Source organism: Zophobas morio, unplaced genomic scaffold, assembly GCF_036711695.1.
Source record: "Zophobas morio isolate AGI-343-1 ecotype UQ-CSIRO unplaced genomic scaffold, CSIRO_AGI_Zmor_V1 ptg000024l, whole genome shotgun sequence".
NCBI classification, from domain to species: domain Eukaryota; kingdom Metazoa; phylum Arthropoda; class Insecta; order Coleoptera; family Tenebrionidae; genus Zophobas; species Zophobas morio.
The window spans coordinates 20372393-20394045 of record NW_026972129.1 but is presented as its reverse complement, the minus strand read 5'-3'; the positions used below and the strand labels follow the sequence as shown (position 1 = coordinate 20394045).

The window sequence follows — 21653 nt, the reverse complement described above, 5'->3', positions numbered from 1 at the left end:
AAAAGAAACATTTTTACTTAGGTATTTGTACCCTAAATATAGTATAGCCATCAACTTGTACGTGTAGAGCTTTAGTAAAAAATATTTGTTTCCTTTGACTGTTTTTAAAATGTATGTAAATTTATGTGTTTTATGTTTATTAAAGTCAGACCTTAGCACTAGAACTTTTGCAAGTTAAACCGATAAAATGTTAAAGAACCCGAAGATCCTCTAGAGAAAAAAAACTGCAATTATTAAAAAAAGCTCTGTTGCTGAAATTAAAACATCAAAGATAAATGCTAACAACGTATCAATCTACATGAATATAATAACTAAAGACAGGGAAAATTAGTTGGCGCGCTCGAAAAGTTCTCCCACTACTCATTATCATTGCTAGTCAAGTGTTGCGCGACCGAGCATGCAGTGATGGGCGTGGGCGAAGCGAAACAATAACATTGCGCGCTACTGAAGGAAAGTGGTGGGAGTCGCATGAACTAAAACTGCACACCTCTAACAATAACTATCCGAAATCGATGTATAATGCAATTACTCAAAATAGAATTCAAATTGTTCATCATCTCTCTCAATCGATGCCAAATTTTACGTTAATATTTTTTCTTAAATGTGGCCAAAAAGTGACTGCTCTTTACCATTTTGACAGGATATTTTAATACTCATAGAGAAAAATGATGTTAATAAAAATGTATTCATTTAAAAAAATTACTTTAAATGAAACGTATTTTTTCACCACTAGCTTCAGAAGACATCGTTATATATCTTGTTGACAAATAACAATGTTGGACTGCCGCAGTAGATGTGTCGACTTGACATTTTTCTTTCTAGTTTTTAAATGAAAAAAAGAGAAATGACAGTTATTGATTCAATGTCATTTTATTCATTTGTTTTCACAGGCTACTTGGTTTTAGTGGATATCTTAAATACGTCCCGACCTTTTACATTATCATTGCAGAAACGCTAAACAATTGTATTAGTAGAATTTTTTTTCTCCCTTAGTATATTATTATTAGTATTCCACACTAGTTAAAATATCTTTAATTATACAAGTTAAAAAAAATGAATCTAAAACATAGGGGTTAAGTCATTAAGTGCGATCTCTTCTATATCTCATTAATTATCAGAAATAGAAAAATGGAATACCCTGTACCAGGTGTCTGGAAAGTGGGGGATCAACTCTCCGCTACGCTTTTAACAATCAACTGGTGAGTCTGGGAAAAAATAGCAAAAAAAAAAATTTCTCACATTTTGGTGGAGTTATAATGATTTTAAAATTGGTTCTTTTTCTAAGTTTAACAAATAAACAACACATTCATTATCACAATAACTAGTAATAAAACTTTTACTTAATATTTCTGTCGCCCATTACCATGATTAATTACCATTTCAGTTAGAAAATACAAAGATGGTTGTGTTGTTTTTGTAATAATTTGATAAAATTCCATTTAACAACAATGCTTGCCTGATATAAAACGAAGGTACAAATCAACAAAAATCGTGTAAGCAGTTAAAAATGTTTGATCTATCAAAAATTGCCAAAGTTTTCAAAACCCTACGTTTAAAATGTTCGCATTTAATTTTAGATCCCCTGGTGTTTTATTTTCAGATAAATTTAAAAAATCTGGTGTTCTGTTGTTGGATGAACCTGAAAAAATCTTTAAGCTTAGGATACGTCACTGGGTAAAATCAGCCTTATCTTGGCAGGTACTAGCCCTTAGAGAATGTCATTTGCCAAAATTAGTCTTAACAGGTCCCACTCACCCTCCCTCTCTTTTCTTGGTCTTATTTTACCAGGTACTAGCCCCGTCCACCCGCCCTCTCTTTTTTTAGACGATATCTCATTTCCCAAAATTAGTCTTATCTTAGCGGATACTAGCCCCACCCACCCAATCTCTCTTTACTTAGAGGGTCTGTCATTTGCCAAAATCGCTCTTATTTCAGCAGGTACTAGGACCGCCCACCCGCCCACTCTATTCTTAGAAGATTTCCCCAAATCAGTCTTATCTTAGCAGATACTAGCCCCGTCCAGCCACCCTCTCTTCTCCTAGAGGTTATCTCATTTGCCAAAATCAGTCTAATCTTAGCAGCTACTATCCCCGCCCACCCACCCTCTCTTTTCTTAGAAGGTACCTCATTTGCCAAAGTCAGTTTTATCTTAGCAAGTACTGATGACTAACTTTCACAAAAAATAATCAAAATTTGGAAACATTGCAATCTTACTTATGTGCACAAGGCTTTGTTTGTGTTTATAATTTATAAATGTCTTAATTTTTATTAAATGTTTTTTTTTGGTTTATTTATTAATGAAAAATAAAAATCAATTGAAAATTGTAACGTTTTAGAATTCTTCTTCTTTATCTTTCTATTTTAAAAATTACATAATCCTTAAATTGTTAAACAAATTAGTCCAAAATTATTTAAATTTCGCCTCTGAAGTCAAATATTTAAACAAATTTGATGTCTTGGAAAAAAACTCAGCGAGGATGAGAATCGAACTCATCATGCAAACATTATTCCAACGCTTTGTCTCATACATCGCACATAAAATATGGAGCGAATATTGCACAAACATTTTGTAAACTAATTGTGATTAAAACTCAATGCGGATTCATAAACCACAAGTTAATAGCACACTATTGCATAACATTAAATGATTTAATGTAGACACTTCTGAGTTGATTAGACAAATTTTGGTTAACACATCATTTTAGGATAGGTAGGTACTTCTAAAATACATAATTTAACATTTCAGGACAATCGGTCCAGTAGTTTCAGAGATTATTTATCTAATAAAAATTGACACAGACCATAGATAGATGAAAAGAGGAGACCTATTTTTTCGTACTCTAGGGATCATGAAACGTCGACAAAACATGAAAAGACGGAAAGTAAAATTCAAGAAAATTGGAAAACGTGGCAATGTCGCATCGGAACTTGAAAAATAAAATAGGTTATAAAGCTTAGGAAGAGGATAATAAAAACAGGGAAAAAGATACGGTGTGTTCCACAAAAAAAAAGGAACTAAATTGTGTGCTATGGATCAGTGTCACAGACACATATCATGTCATTCATGGAGTACTACACGGATCACCATTAGGATCCTATTTATTCTAAATTTATACAAATGCCCTACTAGTAAGCTATTTGTCACAAACTGACGTGGTACTTTGTACAAATAACAACTTTAGACGCCTTAAACACTCAATTGCAGTTTTTACCTTATTCTCGGGTATAGAGAAATTTAATTTAATTATTTAAAAAGCTTGTCATATTTATCAGAACATATTAACCTATATAATTTAATAATTTTACAAATTTACATAATAATTACGCAGTCCAGAGGAATTAAATTCCTCAAGTAGTTTACGACTACATACATCCAGAAATGGAATCAATTATTTCTGCACTAAATTTTATAAGGTTATACTCTATAAATTCCGAAATAACTCACCTGAGGCATCAAAGAAAAATAAATCTCATATATGTCGTTTAACGTAAGTTTTTCCGATCTGGATCTTTTTTTAGTGTAAATTTGTTATCGATTTAAGGTTCTTTTATTTTTGTGTGTAACACTTGAATGTGTGGCACTATTAAAAGTATTATTAATGGAGAAACTCCTAGGTAAAACTCTCTATGGAGCGCTTTGGATTAATTTCTGGTAAAAATACCCAGAAAATGCTGTCCGGTTATTTAGTCAGGACCTCCATATAAGTTAAAAAATATAGGCAATATCAGTCACAGTGTAACACAAGAAATGGAGCCTAAGGTGATCGAACGCCCGACCTTCGCGTCACGAACAGGCGCTCAAAGTTTATGATAGAATTTGTGGTTTTTTGCCAAAATATGGATGCCCCAAGACTTCATTAATCATAGGTACAGCAGTATATTAATTTATATAATTAAACAGTATTCATCACGAGAAATTTTGAAGTGACGTCAACAAATTGTTGTACTAATTTTGTTATACTAATTTTGGTTAGCATCTTACCATCTACATGTTATTCCTAACATACATATAAAATTTGATAAAAATCGGTTCTGTAATTTCGGAAACTATCTATATCTAATTAAAACTGACACAAGCGACAGACAGAGAGACGATAGACGACAGACGACAGACAGTCGGAACCGGAGGCCTATTTTTTCCATATTCAAGGGGTCGAGAAAAGGATATTTCAATTTGCTGCCAAATTTGTGTCCTATACAAATAGTACTTTTGAAACGAATGCAATAGATCAGTTGTGATGAAACATCCTGTATACAATTGTTCTAATCAACAACAGAAAAAATCGACACAAAAAAGTCACCGTATATCATCAACACATTACCGGAATGAAGTTCAATTTTTTCAATGCTATAGTCATAAAGTCTTAAGGAGCACATTTGGTCATCAGTAATAATTTACGTCTTAGTTTTCTACAAAAGTAGGTAATTAGTCTTATTACTTATTGTAAATTTAATTTCGTTTTTTATTAAGAATACAATTAGTATAAGGTCTTTTTCTCTATTTTACTATTCTACCATACATCCGACATTTACACGTGAGTCTGAATAATTTGAAATATTTTCTCGCTTATTATTTTTAACGAGCAGTTTTAATTTATATTTATCTTCATGTAGCTCCTAAATATAGAAAAAAATATAATTAAAAAAAATCTCGCTGTTAACATAAACATAACCAACATACGCGTAAGGATATTTGTTTCGTAACATGTTTAATTTTAGGAAAATTAGTTCGTAATGTTCGTATTTATATCAAATATCACACGAGCGAATTTATTTAGTTGGAGGGGTAATATTTACTCGAAAAAAGAGTTCTTTCCAATCCGGACCAATCACCTATATTTAAAATGGTCTCCAACAAATCTTGCGAAACATGTTAACTAATAATTTTTGCACCTCTTACTTTATCTAAATTCATTTGAATTCTATTTACTTAATACATTATTACAAGATCCAGTATCTGATGATAAATTAACTTTAAAACAGGCTGTGGTTATGACGTCCTCAATCATCCCATTCTGATTATTTTATTTTCTTAATATAGAAACTTATAGTTTAGTTTCTAAAACTACCAACTACATCAGGTTTTATTCAAAAAGCTCATCGAATATTTTTAGCTGTTTATATGTAATTAATGGAGGCCGATTTATGAAAATTATATAATCAAGTGCAAGGAATTTGACTAATATTATTGCATTCGAATTTTAAGAGATAAATTTCATAAGACTGCTGCTTTACTTGAAATTTTCAGTGTTTACGTAATAATTGTACTCGAAAGGAAACAGCTTTACGGGCATATTTATTTTCGGTTACGTACTGCTGAGTATATTTGATTACAGACATAATCAGATATACTCGTATGCAAGGACATTAAATCTATAAACAACCCTGTTGACAATAGTACTGCATGTCCACTACATTATGCTCCGCAGGAGTGCGTAATTCATGTTTAGACATTGATGATTGTACGCTAAATCTAACAGAATAATAGGAATTACGTAACCTTGTAGTAACAATTGGTAAATTTGTATAATTCCGTAATAATTATTATCAATCAGATATGTAGTTTGATACATTATTTCTTATAAAATGTCTTCTTTATAAAAGCGTGCTATTAATCCTCCCCTTTGACAACTTAATTGTGTCACCCACAGAGCACTATTCGATTCCGGTGCATCGGAAATCAGGGTCACAAAAGGGAATGACTGCTAATTACTTCTAATGCACTTCTAACTCAGCGCCCTTGGCAGCCATTTATCTTCATCACTTTTTTTTAAAGCTTTTATTCGCCATTAGCGATGTTCTGTCGTACCGACAGTGACTAAAATAACAAATTTTGGAATTTATATCGTAATAAAACGTAAAGTAAACATTCTGTATGATCGTAATCAAAATTTATTGCTCCAGTAACAAGACCTGCGATAAAACGGGGTCAAGCAAATTATTAAACAGTTAGCAATATATCTAACTGATCAATAGCTGGTCACAGTGTGGACACAGACGGGTCTGGAGAATAAAATGATCCAGGTGGATTCAAATGCATACATGAGTTTAATATCCGCAAATTGTGATGAAATAGAGAAAGGAAAACTTGTTTTCCTAGGATCATTACACGGGAAATTAAGCATCCCAATTATAAAGTGACGGAGGTGCATTCAGGTGACACAAATTAATAGAAGTGGTAATGTAATCGAGCAAGGAGCACCTGTGTGATTAAAAGTAATGTGATTGTTACGAAGGTAATACGTTTTGGTCGCTTTAACGTCTCCAATATTCCTATAAAAATCGACGTATTTTTTACAAAAACCGTTTCGTTCTTCGCTTTGTTCTCCAAGAGGTGGAATATTATTAAATTATTTTTTCCGTTCTCTACCCGGAAAATTCTATACATATTGGAAATTTAATGCTTATTTTCTTATAGAGAAATGTGCAAACCCAGAAACTTTTCTTATATCACCAGGCCCCGTTTTCAAAGAAATAAAATGTCAGAAAATAAATCCCTTTCATGCACAGCGGCACATGTTCACCGACATCAATATTTTACCAATATATAAAATGTTTTTCCTACTCTCCATTTAGGTTATTTCCTTAGATTTCCCCACATCGGGAGTGTTTTTGACAAGCACTAGACTTCTAGTTATTATTTACTAGTGTTTTTGAACCTTGCGTTGTGTACTGTTCAAACCGACCAGACTGTTTTTTTCAGAGTTGGGGGACGTACTGTGGAAACGCGGTTTTGTAATAGTAACCTAATTTGTATTCTTGTTATTACACTAGTAGCACGTTGTTTACACATAAATACAAATTAAAGATATACCCACTGGTCTCACTGATCTAGATTAGTGAGACCAGTGCTGAGATTTTTTGCTTCTAGAGGTTTGTTGCAGGAAACACGCTGGAACCAAAATTTCGAATTTTTCTACCACTTTCCGAAGCATCATTTTTTTGTTTTTGTTTTAATATTAAATACATTTTGATTTTCCTAGTAGACAACAAGAAAGTTTTGCACCTTAACCTTAAAATATGAGCTTTTGTCAGTTGACGTCCAACTATTGGTGTTTCGTTAGCCAATTAATCTTCGAACTCCTGACTTAGGTTATTACATTATTATTTCACAAGACTGGGAAAACAGTAATCAAAATTTATTTGTTCCTTCCCCCTAAAAAACTGTTTCAATTTATCTGAAGGACTGTACATCAAACCTCTAAAACATTTTGATCAGACACTAGAACAACCTAGTGTGATGAAATTTTAATCACATTTTATTTACTAAAAAAAAATATATATTAATTTAAAACTTGTTCTAACATAAGAAATCAGGTAAGTTTTAATATTGTTTACAAACATCAAAATTTTGTCGTCCAAAAATAATAACGTATTGTTAATTTAAAATATTCCAACAGTATGTTGGGAAGTGACAATTGGATATTAACTGTATGCAAATTGCGAAGTTTCATTTTCATCTATTAATAAACATTAAGCAAAGTGTTGGTGACCCGAAGTCCTGAAACTATGTCACGAATGTTAATGAATTAATGAAAAACAGCCATTTAATAGTATATTAAAGAACGAGTTTCATAAGGCAAATATTGAGGCACGAATCCAAGTTTATAGAACGAGCGGCGAAGCCGCGAGTTATATAAAGGATGAGTGCCTCAATGGCCTTATGAACGAGTTATTTATACTATTTTTTCTACCGCACACGTTTTTTCCCAAAATTTAATTAAAATTTGCACTTTTTTTAATCTGGGGACTTTTGTCGTGGTTGGTGATGGATTGGTCTGACACTAACCACGAAATATTTGAGGTTCAAATTTTCACAACAACAATTGTAATTCGAATCAATTCGAATTTTCGTAATTTAAAATTGGTTAAAATGTCTTGTGAAGAAGTTACGCGTCCGGAAACGTGAGAAATTTTAAGTTTAGATTTGCCACTGACATTCACCTGACATTTCTCGTCATTGCTACCAATCTTACCGATCTAATTTACACCAGATCTATTAAAGAACGCCTTTCCGCTATTAACGAACTGCTGTGACGTCATTTGCGTGCGTTAATAGCTCTATTAGAAAACCAAAAAACGTGGGCGGTAGAAAAAATTGTTTTATAACATTGCATTTAAACGAGAAAAACATATTCGTTATGTTATTGAGCTTTGCTAATGAATTTTATTATTATCTAAATGTAATATACATATTTATTATTTTTGTTTTCCAAAAAAACAAAATTTGTATCAATTTATTGATGCGGTTATGTTGTTGTACAAGGCGAAAATGGCAATTTCACGTTTCCGTCAGTGTGTCCTCTATCTGTCTGTTCGCAGTTTTATTAGACAAATAATTTTAAGGTACTCACATCAAAATTCTATAGAATACATTCTATTCAAATATCATTTATATTTATTAACCAACCCTTATTTTTTACCCCAGATACCTAAATTTTTGAAAACAAACCCAAATTGTGCAACAAAATTTGCAAACTGAATTAAGAAAACTGGTGCGAACGCTCTAAGGTTACCGTAAGCGTGGAGGTCGATAATCAATGTGCAAAATATTAAAAAATATGTTAATTTAGATTAAAATTAATTTTAAAAATTTATTAATCATTTTTTTTACTTCCCGAACGTAGGCTAAGGAAATATTCGGGCGACTGGTTACTATTATGTTTTCTAGACATTTCGTGGTCCCTAGCGTATGAAAAAATTGGTCTCCCGTTTCCGTCTGTCTGTCTGTGTCGATTTTTATTACGCAGAAAATCACCGAAGTACCGGACCAATTGTTGTCAAATTTTACACGTACATACATAAATATTTTAGCAATATCATGTAGATAGTAAAACACTAACCAAAATTCAAATTCCCCACCAACAATTCAAAATTTTATTTAATAAGTATTGTGAGTTTAGTTTTGTAAATAACATTTCATGAGATATGGAGATTATTTCATTTAAATAATTTTGGAAAAAATAAAAGAAGCATTTCATATCAAAATTAAAAAAAAAAAAACAATAGTTCGATACAGTAGCAAATTCTACTAATTCGGCAAAAGATAGCGCGAAAATTATTATTAATAAGCGAATATAATTGTAAAAAATGTTCTTTTGGAACTATGATTTCTCCATTTTTTTAGTAATATTCCAGAAAAATTAAATACTCCTATAAATTTAACATTAATACAGACAGATCTAACTCAATTAGAGCGAAGAAACTGAATACCTTCAAATACGATATACAACTTCAGCGAAGTCTCTTTCAATGAAGTTGGATATCTAATTGAAGATTATTAGAATATCAATTTCACCGTAATTGAACGTTAAAAATCTGATTTTAGTACCTTTCACAAAACTCCTAAATAAATGTATCTTTCATAATGTAAAAATATAGGCATCATTTCTGCGCACAATAATTCTGTCAATATAATGTATTTCATTTTGATTTTAATTGATTGAAGATGTGTATCTTTTTTCCATTTCATTTCCTACTGGTATTAAAAAATACATATATTCCTATTCTTGTGGTTTATAAATCTGCCTTGAATTTTTACCCTAGGCATCCAAATTTTCGCAAAAAGATCAAAGTTGTCTTACAACATTTTAGTAATATGTCCATCAGTTAGAGAGTAGTGCTCATGACGTGAAAGTTGTGGGTTCGACCTTTTTCTCTTACACTGTGACTAGTAAAATCTAGTTTTTTTTTTAATTGGATTTGTTCCATCCTACATACTTCAAGAGCCAGAAAAATTGTGTCTAATAACATGAGACAATTTTTTTTAAACATGCTATAATACATATGCCCAGTGACTGGAAAAAAATTAAATTCTTTATGATGTAGATTACGAAAAAAACCGGCCACCTTGAAAAATTTCGCACAACCACTTTAAAAATTATTAATTTAACCATTCACCATTGACCCATAATGTAAAAATTAGCAAAAAAAAAAGACAAACAAACGCAGAATTAAATTTAATTTAACAAAATAACAGAAACAGACCAAGTACGATATTTTCGTAAAAAAAAAAACAATAAAGGAGGCTGTTGTAAACAGTGTTTTTCATCATTTGATTAGAAGTTTGGCAATTAATAAATGTTCTCACGCAAAAACAATTCCATTAACTCTTACAGACGTCTCTCAAATTGTTGCTCTGTTTCTGTTATTTTGTTAAATTAAATTTATTTTTGCGTTTATTTGTCTTCTTTCTTTTTTGCTAATTTATACATGTGTCAATAGTGAATGGTTAATAAAATAGCGATCACTAGTTAAATTAATAATTTTTAAAGTTTGGTTTTGCGAAGTTTTTCAGGGTGGCCGTTTTTTTTTGCCGGTCAGTGTATTATAAAAATAAAATTTGCAACACTGCACGCAACTAATGCGTGAATACCTCCGGCTTACTTTGTGATTTCTTAGTAACGATGGTGACTGAAACCCACCTTTTATTTTTTTTTAGGACAATAACCATAACAAACAGTAGTCTTTAATCGTTGTGCATTATTATTAGTGAAACAAGCTGTTATTTTTCATTAATAAATAAACAAAAAAAAACACTTAATAAGACATTTATAAATTATAAACAAAAACAAAACCAACAAAAGAGAAATCCATTAACGCATAACCACCTAAACATTACAGATGTTCAAAATTCCTGCTTTGTCCATATAAGTAAGCTCGTAATGTTTCCAAATTTTGATACTTTTTGTAAAATTTAGTCACCAGTACTTGCTAAGGTAAAACTGATTTTGGCAATGACATACCCTCTAAGAAAAGAGAGGCTAGGTGGGCGGGGCTAGTAAGTGCCAAGATAAGACTGATTTTGGCATATGACATACCCTCTAAGAAAAGAAAAGGTCATTTTCCAAAATCGGTCTTATTTTAGCAAGTACTAGATACGCCCACCCGCCCTCACTTTTCTTAGAAGGCATCTCATTTGCCAAAACCAGTCTTATCTTAGCAGGTACTAGCCCCGCCCACCCACCATCTCTTTTCTTAGATTGTATGTCAGAAATATAATTAAATTATTATAAGAAAAGACACTAAAGGCTGCAAAGCACTTTCAAATTCTTTCCAAACAGGAATACCTAGGACCTCAAGATTGTTTTAAATTCTCCAAAAAAAAAATGGGGCCCAAAATTAACTCCGAATTTTCCAAAAATAGAACTGAATAGAATTGTTTTAAATAAATTTATCAAAAAAAATCAGCATGGGCTGCCAAAATAATACACCATGAGTACCTAAACACTGCGGCACTCGAGATTTTTTCAATTTTCTAAAATATAGAACACTAAAAACTCAAAAGATTTTTTCAGGTTTATCCAGCTACTAAACACCAGATTCGTTTAAATTTATTTATAACTCCACGAGAATGTGAGAAGGAATTTTTTTACTATTTTTCTCAGACTCCCCAATTGATTGTTAAGAGCATACCGGCGAGTTAATCTGCCGTTTTCCAGACACCCGGTATAAATAAATTTTAATCAATTATCTGTAATTGTTAATTCAATGCTCATGTCTTACTCAAAATCCAAGAAGTTCGTTAAGAGGCTCCCAAAATTTAAATATCCCATATATCAAGTAGGATTCATTTAAGAAAATGACCATTACGTGAAAGATTTAATACGGGGATGTCAAACTTTTGTTAATCTTAAAGAATATCTAAAAATGTGGGGACTCTAACTTCTCAGAAAAAAACAAGAAGGTAAGAAAATCCGTCAACCGGAAACAGAGACTGAAATTTTCCTCTTCTGCCATACTCTAATAAGTTGTAAAACGTCAACAAAACATACATATATTTAGTTTGCGCTTAAGATGTACTAGTACGAAAGTTTCAGTTACCACTAAACAAGCACTAAACAATATTCTCATTACGCGGTTGTCTTTATTATCACCTAAAGTGTAAACCAACAACTGTGGTTGTAGTAAAAATATAGTACATAAACTAGGCATAAAATAGTTATTACACACTCGTACAAATTGCCACATTTGCCTCATGCTGCCAACATTCGCACACGCGGGAAATAACCATAAATCCATTACTCATTTTTCATAGATACATTTTTTAGACGTTCGATGCCCACATTGAGCACCGTAGAACCGAAAAACAGTCCACTCGGTGAATTATTGCCTAGGCAATAAAAAGATTAGCGATTATTTGCACCGAAACAACAATACAACAGTATGCAAATACCAACTCCATGCAGATAACTTTGAAAGAGTTGTTCGAAACTGAATGGGGCAACCGTAATAAACTGCAAACACAAATGGTCATCTGCTTGAAGCCTTGATAACTGGATGTAAATTGCAGGGAACTAAATCATACGATATATGCAAATGTTTTGACGCTTTTAGGTGCATTGTGAGAATTTTCAGAAATTAATTTCTAATATTGAAATTCGTATTTAGCTGATTTTTGGTGCCCCATTGGCCTCGGCCCTCGCCTTCTACCAACCAACCAATACAAGTGTTGAATACAAATTGTTTCTTAATTACGTGTGATAAGTAGTACACATATTTAAATTTAATTTTGGAAAGTTAATTATATTTTAAAATTATCCTATCGTACTGACAAATTTTTATAACAAGTGGTATGGAAGACCTACTAATGAGAATGGCATTAACCGTATTTTTCCTAACCGAAATCGCAGACAGAATGTATAATTAAAAGGCTTGGATATTTTCATCATTCACCACTCACACCGCTTATTAAAATCTGCTTTAGTGTAGATTTTAACGGCGATATTCATACAAAAGTAATAAAGATAATTCAACCACCTACTCACCTAAGCTCTAAAGTTATACTGTGATTTAAAAATCACATTTCACTGGTTTTCACACAAAGTAATCTCCGAACCAAAAATAAAGAGATGTTTTTAATTAGTTGAACGCACCCTCACGTTTTGTATGGCTCATAAAGCAACGCGAACAGTTTCAAAGCAAATTTGAAATGTACCATGTGTCATTGTCTACAATTTAAAAACAACACCTAAGTTATTAACATAATAATGAGACAATGAAATTTAAGCGCGGTGCGGCTACCAGCATAAAATTAATTATTGATACTGTAAATATTTATTTTTTTTTATCAGAACAAATACGTCGTAGACATATTTGAAGACTGCTGTATCACGATAGACGTATTTAATTAATGGGTTTTTTCCTACACTTAGATTATGTTTTTAATGTACCGTTTCTAAAGCAACACTCAAGAGATACAAATTTTCATCATTTTAAGTGAACAATTTTTAATGTGGTTAACGTAAAAAAATTGTGTGGCACACGCGAATAAAGACACAGGAACAATTATTAATTCGTGCGTTTTCCTCCTTAAAGTAAATTAGGATTCCCCTAGTTAAGAGAGCATGATAAGCGATGGATTTCGATAAGTCATGCTACTTTATCTTAATTTACGTTGTAAAAGTTGGTTACAATTATCCACTTTAGGTTTCCATTTCACGAAATTGTCGAAATGATTAAGCTCTAAGTTAATGATTTGATTTCGGTACTCGAGGCGAACGTCTTGTTTTATTGGTAACATAATTAAGCTCAGTGAGCTTTTGCATTTCAAACTCGAACTTAACTTTTTAACGCATAAATTTGATAAGTTTTACAAGGAAAATCGGGTCTCTTTGATGTCAGCTTCCTCGTTGGTTTCGTTTCGCGAACTTTTGTGTAACTTTAAATGTAAAGTTTATTAAACGTATTCAGGAATCAAATATTGATCGGATTCTATCAACACGAAACGGTTAATTATACTGGAGTGAAGAAAGTGAATCGCAAATTAAATAACGAAATAAGCTGTAAACAACTCTCAAACTCGATCGGACTGGAACCGATTCCTAAAAAATATGTTTTTGTGTGCTTAAAATATTAATGGAACATGATTTTCAAATATCTATTATATTTTTCTCTTCCGCGTGTTTGTTCATTCAAAATCCCTCTTTACACAGTGCCAGGTTTCAATGGATGCAGCGGACCCATTCAGTTTTTGTTCCTCATATAATTTGAAATTTTCAAGCATGTTTCTAGCACAATAAAAATCTGTTTTTTACTGTGGAGTGTTTCACGTTTATTTCAATTATTCGAGTTTCCCAATTAAAGCGGTATTTTCAAATAACGAATTGTTTGAAAAATCAGAGCGAAAAGAAATTCGCAAAACACTGTGGACTGATTGCTCGGAACTCTTTTATTTTTGTGTGACATTTACGAAAAGACAATTCCGCTCTTCTTGAAACAACCAGATAAAATTAAAAGAGCACTCATTATCAGGAGTGAATAAATGTAAAAGCTGAAGCGTTTAAAGTCTATTAAACAACGAAAATAAACACTTTTACTTTCATCAAGCTCTTCAACACGGGATTCTTGGTTGAATCGAACGGATCTAATGTATTGACGAAAAGAAAATTTACGATGAGCAGAAAGAAGCGTTTTTTATTTGGCTTTGCTCTTATCTACATATAATCAATAAGCAGGTAGGTTTTCTTTCTTTTGTGAAGCTCTATTTTTCACAACATGAAGTTCCACGGAAGTTTTTACAGAGACATACTTCACACGGTCTGAGTGTACTTCTTAACTTTGGAATTAATTGGCTGGAAATAAACTTGAGTATATACTCCTTATTTTGGAGGCTGCTTAATGAAGTAAGAATATTTCTGATAACTTTGTTCCTTACATTTTCAAAACTCTTAAACCATTAACCACAATTTACGAACGGTTAAGCTTATAGTTTATATGCACATAAATCGTGACCATGTTAGTGCATTAAAGATTAACAACGTGTAACAATTTGTGTATGTATTATTTTACACCGTGTCTTTAAACAAAAAATGTGAAAATCATTCACACTCGATCAATTGATGAAAGTAGTTTATTGTTCAAGTTAGACATTTAGGTACACTTAATCAATAGTCATGCAAACGTTGAAAGATTTCGGTTCGATTTAAGAAAAGACAAATATTTTTAAAAATATCTTAATGACACTGCAGCCATTTGAATACAAATCGCTTAACGCAAAAATCCAATTTTTAATTTATATTATTTCAATTTTAACGTTATCGTTGAACATCAAAAATTTATTATTGTAGTGGTTTGCTCTAATTTATCAACACTACACTTTAGTCGCTTATAATGAGAATCTAAATATAGATTTGTTCGATTTATGCTGCAACGTCATATTATGAGCATCTGTATTTTAATAGGTAGTAAAACAGTATTTAGTTTCTCACTTAAAAAGGAAAAAGCTGTTTAATTTTTTTCCACAATTATATTACTAAAATGGTTACACTATCCGTCAGAAAATTCGCTACTATAAACTACAGCAACATTTCGATGATGAGTGAGGATAAAAACGTAACGAATTTTCCATTTTAAGTAATTTCCGATGAAAGTTACGTATCGTTTAGTACAACTGACAAACTTTAATATTTCCCATACATACTGTATGAAAAAGAAAATGGTTTATGATAATTTTATACAAAAAAAATACTCCTACATGAATTTTATTACATTCTCATGTTCCACCACGGACTTAATCGTCTTATTTTTCTAATTTGACTAGTCATTTTCAGTCTGTACAATTTTCTACCCGAGGTCACTAAGTGTAGTGTAATACCGTGACTTTGAGTAATATTTTATTTCACCTTTTTTGGTGTTTCACAGACAACACAATACAGAAATGCAAGTTTCCTGTTTATATTTTTGTATAGAAGCTTCGTAACTATAGTAAACAGATTATTCTGAAATTAAGTGTAGGGCCCTGAAATTGTGCGCAAGCTAAGTTAATTTAAAAACATATTTGTTGATTCCTTTCAAAAAATTTATTACGTCCTGTCAAAATAGTGTTATTAAATATCATCCATAATGAGAATTCTGACATTCTTCTACACTTGTAGTTCAATACTTTATTTTTATTTTTAACTTTGTTTACAGAAATTGTCTAAGAAGTAACTTTTTCAAATTTCTCAATTAAATTCAAATATGGATGCCTCAGAAATTTTGGTCGATTCGTTTTTAAAATTGCATAATTTGTCAGTTTGAAGTAATTTGATGTCAAGCCAAAGAATTGGTCTAAGGTTATCTAGAAAGAACTTCCCTCGCCCCTGAAGTGCAGTCCAACAAATCCAGCTTTTTCTAAAGTCATAATATTTCATTTGAAGCGTTTTATTTTATAATAAGTCTTATAATTACAAATAACATCATATATGTAATCTTAAAGTAAAGGTAAAGGAGCATGCTATGCATATGTTGCAAGTGAATTTTTCCATAACAAAATTTTGTGATGACGTCAGCAACATTTTTGCCAGGAGACGTATACCAATTTGACTGTACTGAGCCGTTTCTGATTTAAGCATTAAAATAAATTGAGTCGTTCGTTATTTTTTTTAGTTACCCTGTATAAGTAATTCGAAAAAAAAAGATTGTAGTGATCAAAAACAAGTGCAGATTCATCATTTTTTGCACATTTTAGACAGAATTGATTTGGCAAAATTTGAAGATGACGTTTCACTTTGAGAGGGGCAGATAAACAGAGATGATTGGATTGGCAATGTATTATGCTTACGACAACCTCCAGCCGTTTGCAAGATTTCAGAGCATTCGGTTTTGCAGTTTCCAAATTAAAATGCATAATGTTGTTATAAAATTTTGATTTATCTTTTTATTGTAAATGGATGTCTCGTGTAAAAAATCAGCACGAATTCATAAATCACAGTTATTTTATAAGATTGAAGTATCATTTTTTTATGCAAAATTTTACTACTGGGGAAGATTAGAGAAAGTTTGGTTAGCGTTTTCCATCTACACAGGATTCATAATCTGGATATAAAATTTGACAGCAATCAATCGGGTAGTTTCGAGATTACAGACAGACCGACAGACAGACAAACAGACAGACAGATAGACAGACAAACATACGAAAACGGAAGACTTTCGTACTCAAGGGTACATGACACTTCGAGGAAACATGAAAGTAGTCATTCGTCCGCTTGAGAATTAACAATTATATATAAATGTTTTTTGAAAAATACTCCCCAATATTTTGAAAACGAATAGACATATTAAAATTCTGTAAACGCCATTGTTTTTCTTGAAGGGGGAAGCTTAATGGTTTTTAAATTTCCACATATAATTTTTTAACGGATTTTGATAAGAAATTTACGTTACGGTCAAAATAATAAAAAAAGTGGTCGAAAGAACACATATATCAACCTTGATTGGTGCAGTGTAGTACTAAAAATAACAGTACTGTATTCCCAAAATTTTCTGGGAAAATAAAGTTCCTGATTTAATAAATAAAATAAATTGTCTCATTCATTAATTTTTTTGAGCCACCTGTTTAAGCAAATTTAAAAATATGAATGCAATGATAAATCACAAGTAAAAACTCATATTTTGCACATTTTGGTTAGAATTTATTCGGCTAAATTTTGAGATGACGTCATCAATTGTTTGAGAGAATAAACAGATTGATTAACAATTTTTCATGCTTACAATAACTTTAAAACGTCTGCAAGATTTCAAAGCATTCAATTTTCCAAATCTTGATCAATTCAACTAACTAAATTGACTGATTCATTAATTTTTTGGAGTGACTTTGTATAAGCAAATGTAAAAAATGAGGTTTTTAATTTGATCAATAAAAATTTGGTCGAAGGCTGTAAGTATAATCCGACAAATCCAGGTCTTTAAAAAAATTATAAAATTTGATTTTCCGATTTTCGTTTTGTGATAACCGCTGTTAAGTGAAAACCAGAGGCATAAATAACACCCCTTGTCCTTCAGTACTAGGTAATAGCACTCTGAAGCTCAAGTGTTTTTTTATATTTATACATCCAAAGAATGTCACGTAGATATTAGTTTGATTTGAACGACTTTGTCTTCTCAAAACAGGACTAAAATTATTAATCGAACAAAATGTTCTGAATATTATAATTCTTATTGTATCATTATTATATAAAGACGTGCGACATTTTCGAGAAAATGGGGTGACTCGTTCTTAATGTGACCAATAAAAAATTTGTGATGACGTCATCAACATGGATAATTCTAGTCACAGTACAAAAGAAATACCAATGCAAGGGGTCATGAAACGTCGAGAAAATATAAAAGTGGCCATTCGTCCGATGGACTCGATTACAATATTTCCTTTGTTTACGCTCGAGAAGTAAAAATTTGATGTTTATTTCATTTTCAGTGGATAAAAAAAAATAAAACTCATGATTTTGAATGAACTGTTAATAGTAGTTAATTAAAGTTAAAATTTCAGCTACGATACGAGTACGTAACTGAAAAATAATGACTTCGTATTTACTTCATTGGGTATGCTATATTGGACCTTGAAAAACATGATGAATTTACAGTTTTTATTTTTTGACAACTTAAATTTTATCTCTCTTTTGTTCAAGTTGTTTAGTTTGTTTTTACACTTTCTGCGCATAAATTATATTAAAAAAAAAAAATCAAAATCACCTCATCACTCAAAGAGAACTAACATCCAAGTTTTATTTATTAACCGGTTTCTAAGTTGATGTCATTAATTCTTTGTCGCTTTTAAACCACCTTAAAATTTAGACAGATAATCTTCGAAACTACCGGGCTGTATGTTGTCAAACGTTATATGTCTTTTATAAAAAACAAAATTTGTTGTTTATGAATTCGCCTTTATTTTTTACACTGTACATCCAAATTTTTTTAATTTCATGTTAACAGTATAAATTTATGCCGTACTTTTTGAATTCAGACACCGTTTCATGAACGAAAGACGCCGTTTATTTACAAATTTTGAACGCGGTACTTTATAAATTTTAAATCCTAAAAATGTACAAACTTCATATTGACGATTACATAAAAATGATGCCGCAAATAACTTTTGGAGGTGGAAATCTATTTAACAGTCTTTTTGGGTAATTTTCGAAATTGGTTAAAAAATAATCGAAAATTTCATGAAGGAGTTCTGAAAATTTGAGCTTTTGGAAAATTTTTAAAAAATTCTGGAATACAGATCTCGACGTGGTGATTTGAAATTTAGGTCAAAATTATTCATTTGGAGGCCCAATTTTTTGAAAATTCTAAAAATTTCCATATAGCAAAACGTATCAAATGGTAGGAATTTTCGAAAAAATGAAGCCGAAAAGAGTTTCGGAAAATGGAAATGTATGTACACAAAAATCCTTGTTGGTAATTTTCAAAGGTGGTCAAAAATTGTCGAAAACTGCTAAAGGGGAATTTTGAAAAAATGAGCAAAATTGGAAAACTTGACTAAAAACCCGCAAAAAATTCTGGGATATACACCTCGACGTGCTGATTCAAAAAATATAGCGTGTCGACATTTCGGGTCGAAATTGTCGATTTGAAGGTCCAATTTTTCGAAAATCCTCAAAAATTGCCATATATCATCTTCAGGCCTAACAGTTTTTGCGTTTTTTTCTTAATATCTATATAAATATAAAGCGTAGCCATCTTTTCACAAAAAGAAACTTAAAACATCGTTAAAATGGTACAGTTTTTTGATTTTTTGCTAAAAAAGCGTAAACTAAACTCCGGATTGTTAAGTATACTCTCTTAAGTTCAAACTGCTAAGTAGAATTTCATAATTGGCTGGAACCAGCTTAACACTTATACTACTTATAATATTTCGCAATTTTTGATAGGGACAAATATATTAATTTTGTACGTATCTAACAATAAAAATGACTTTACTGTGTCCCTACAATTTCAGATAAATTAGCTAAACCCTTGTTGGATTAATTGATACGATAAATTATTTGAATTTTTTGCGATAATATCATGAATTTTTGACACTAAGGGGCCAATTCCAAGTTGGTGGCGCAAGTCACTGGTGCAGCGCAACTTTATAATGCTAATTTGGGTATCAAATGCTGGTTGCTAGGGGTGACGGAATCAACAAACGCAGTTGTGTCGAATTTTCCATTGAAATTTGCACCATGGAGTTGCGGCACCTCTAGTAGGCAGTGCAAGTTGGCGCAATTTATCTCGAAAAATTGCGCTTGTTTATTCCGTCACCCCTAGCAACCAGCATTTGATACCCAAATTAGCATTATAAAGTTGCGCTGCACCAGTGACTTGCGCCACCAACTTGGAATTGACCCCTAAGTCAGTTAATTGGTATTCCTTAATCCTACAATTAGTGTTACGCTCCATGCGTACTTGCAAAAGAATCTGTATCTAATCTCTGAAGTCAAACGTAAAGGTGAGATTTTTAAAAGTAATTAAAAAAAGTAAAGATAGATAAGCCACTGGTAAATGAACACACTATAGTGGACATCTAAAATCAGATTTGTCTTAACAATAGTTTGAAATGACGTCACAAATTTTTTGTAGGACATGAACAAAACCGTCTATACGATAATGTAAAATACCTTTTCCCAAAACTTCCAAGAATCTGTTTGACGTATCCAGAGACGATCTATCTAATAAAATGTAAAATCGTAAACAGAAGACTGAAAGACGCAAAGAGGCAACCGGCATTTTTGTGTTTTACAAAGCTAACAAAACATGAAATTGGAAATTCGATAGATGATCCTATTACAATGCTTCCCTCACCTAGTGGTAGAGAAAACCATAAGTTTTTTATGAAATACGAATTCAAACAAATGTGAAGGTTTACGTAATTGTCTAGTTATATATCAGTAATAAATTGATAATTTTTTTCTCGATTAATAACCAAGAAAGGCTTATTGAAGAGAGAGTTGTTAATAAATAAGTATTGGCTGTTATTATTAGCGACGATTTATGACCAATAAACATGGTATAATTGTAGCTGGAATACTTTTCTTGTATTTTATCAAAACTGTGTCACGCCATACATTCTGATTTATGGAAATGTAAATATATGAAATAATACGTTATTGAAAAATCAGTCGTGATATATTGCAAAGCAGCTGCGAGATTGCAAACGACCTTAAAATTTAAAATGTTAAAACCCATAATAATAATTGTTCTGATTCCATTTGTATATTTTAGATATCATATTATAAACTCAGTGTAAACTTAACTTAATGAAAACCAAAAAGTGACATACTTAACTGATTTTTGTCTTTAGAAAATAAATATAATAAGGAATCTTTATAAACGTGCAGTTTTACCATATCAAACAAAAGCAATTACCCTCCAAATGACCCAAGCATTTAACTTGATTGTGGCTCTTGGATAAATGAAGATAAATGCTGATGAAGAGCAGCTTAGAATTAAATTTGTAAACTGATACATGTGCACACTTTTACGAAGAATTGAAAATCACTTTCTTAATTTTATCTTATATGTTAAAAATCAATACTTGTGTATTTCTGATGTCGAAATATTGTTCCTATGTGGTAAACAAACAAGCATTTGAAAATGTCACCAGGGAAAATTATCAGGTGTTCACATGTAAAACGTTTTCCTGATCCCTTGACGGATAAACCACACCGGTTCTAGTACACTTCAAATATCCTAGACTTATCCCGGAAAGGCCGGGCAACGATCCCGGATTCCTCAGTGATTTCCGAAGGAACGCGACGAGATCAAGAGATCAGGAATGATTTAGCAATGCAGCACCATCATAAAACCAAATAAACTAAGACAAGATTTCTGTTTCATGTCATTCCTAGATTGTAAATGTAAATTGCCAGGGAAAATCACACTTTGTTAGATACGAATGATAACATTTTTCT

The 21653-nt window shown here is 31.6% G+C and overlaps 1 protein-coding gene across 6 annotated transcripts in view; it reads right to left on the bottom strand.

The window, feature by feature from the left end:
* LOC135135110 (sex peptide receptor) overlaps nucleotides 1-21653 on the bottom strand; it is a 333985-nt gene that overhangs the window by 149739 nt on the left and 162593 nt on the right. The window contains exon 1 of one of the 6 annotated variants that reach the window (XM_064064101.1): nucleotides 12768-12921. The exons of the other annotated variants lie outside the window; for them this stretch is intronic. The gene's annotated coding sequence lies outside the window, so the exon portion shown is untranslated. Of the gene's footprint in view, nucleotides 1-12767; nucleotides 12922-21653 lie in introns of those variants that run through there. 6 annotated transcript variants of the gene reach the window in all.